The sequence below is a fragment of the Sinocyclocheilus anshuiensis genome, unplaced genomic scaffold (genome assembly GCF_001515605.1).
Source record: "Sinocyclocheilus anshuiensis isolate Anshui unplaced genomic scaffold, SAMN03320099.WGS_v1.1 scaffold87, whole genome shotgun sequence".
NCBI lineage: Eukaryota > Metazoa > Chordata > Actinopteri > Cypriniformes > Cyprinidae > Sinocyclocheilus > Sinocyclocheilus anshuiensis.
Window position 1 is genome coordinate 2,183,216 of NW_015549609.1, and position 1,695 is coordinate 2,184,910.

Consider the following 1,695-nt stretch of genomic DNA (forward strand, 5'->3'; position numbering starts at 1 on the left):
TAAATTCACGTCTCGCGCACTTTAATGCCCTTTGAATGTAACGTGTACGTTCCCTTGGAACTGGAATCATGGCGGTATTTCATGTGAAGTCCACTTCGCAGGGCACTTTCGGTCGAATAAGCCAACGCTTGAATGCTGCTGCCTGAACAAGAGTCCTACTTACTGAAGTGAAAGTGTTGACTGGTGTCACTATCTCGCGAAAGCGCCGGCGGATCTCCACCAAATTCGGGGGATCCCTTCAGCTCGAGGAGCCCTATCGAACGCCACCCTCCGTGCGTCGTTATCGCTTGATCGGTCGGTGCCGGACCGCGAATTTAACCACCCCTAACTCCCGAACCCCGGGGGCTATCGACGCGGGGGTCGTCTCATTCGAAAGCAGGCCTCTAGACGTACACTCAATTCGCGTTCGAGAGGGTTCCTCGAGCTGAAGGGATCCCCCAAATTTGGTGCGGATTCGCTGCGCCATTACGGAGATATGGCCTTTCAAAATTTCAATGGTTTTCCATAGACTTAAGCTTTAAAGCGTTTCATCCAGGTCGCAATGTCCCTCTGCTGGACAAACTAAGTAATTACACCATTTCAAGCATTTTATCTGCGTTATATGTTCTGTAAAAAAAAAATTTCATATCGGCAGCATATTCGCCGATACCGATATATCGGCGACAGGCTCATATCGGCCGATAATATTGGCAAAACGATATATCGGTCAGGCTCTAATTATTTTAGTATCATTGTTGTTGCTTTTTCCAAATAATGGGGACAGACATGTATAAATTATGCTTCTCATTCTAGAATAATAACAATAATGCTGTTATGAAATGCCTGACAGGTGCTAACAGCTACCTTAAATGACAAACACAGCTGACTCCAAATGATTCGTTCGTTTGAGTCGGAACGATTCACTGAATCATTCGAAACGGTTCAAAAATAAAAACGGAATTCGCTGAATTCGGAATAGCTTAGCCATACTACGCTTTTTATTTATGAGACAGGCCTGTAAAGATATGGCAGAAATTGAAAGAGTAACTTAGTATTGGTAAGGGTGTGCGATATATATCGTCTGCGATAATATCGTAATTGTTGTTTTAACGATGTGCGATTTGACATTATCGAGTATTTTGCAAAAACTATTCAAAACATCCCTACAGAGCGCACACATACATTACGTGAAGTCTAGACTAGTGCGTGTGTGCATTTAGTGTGTTTTCTTTCACTGCATTTATCGTTATCGATAAAATCCCAGAAAATATCGAGATAAATATTTTTTGTCAATATCGCACACCCCTAAGTATTGGTATTCTGAATTCGTCAGATCAGAGATGATCCGAGAACCGATAGTGAAACCATTTAGAGTCAACCGAGTAAATACCGAGAAAATAAGTTACTTTAATAGGCTAAGGACAGAGACGCTACGATAAGATAAGCATACGAAGACACGACGTAGAATAATCGCTGAATCTTATTTTTGAAAGGTTCTCTGAAACGAGCAGAGGCACGGATATCCAACCCACGTTGCCTAGCATGCATTTCCCCCCATCGATCTCATATATCATAACGAACGCGATAAGCCACATAATACACACATGCAAACTTATCTTAAGTGTTATATCGCACAGAATCAGTTTAAGCGCTGTAATGCTATAAATGTGGGTACTTTTTGCTGAGTTTCTCTCCATCCACAACAGCTCCGTCTGC

The 1,695-nt window shown here is 42.5% G+C and overlaps 1 protein-coding gene across 1 annotated transcript in view; it reads right to left on the reverse strand.

The window, feature by feature from the left end:
- LOC107659146 (lysine--tRNA ligase-like) overlaps positions 1–1,689 on the reverse strand; it is a 12,408-nt gene extending 10,719 nt beyond the window's left edge. The window contains exon 1 of the mRNA XM_016447984.1: positions 1,655–1,689. The gene's annotated coding sequence lies outside the window, so the exon portion shown is untranslated. The remainder of the gene's footprint in view (positions 1–1,654) is intronic.
- Between the last annotated feature and the right edge of the window lie 6 nt (positions 1,690–1,695).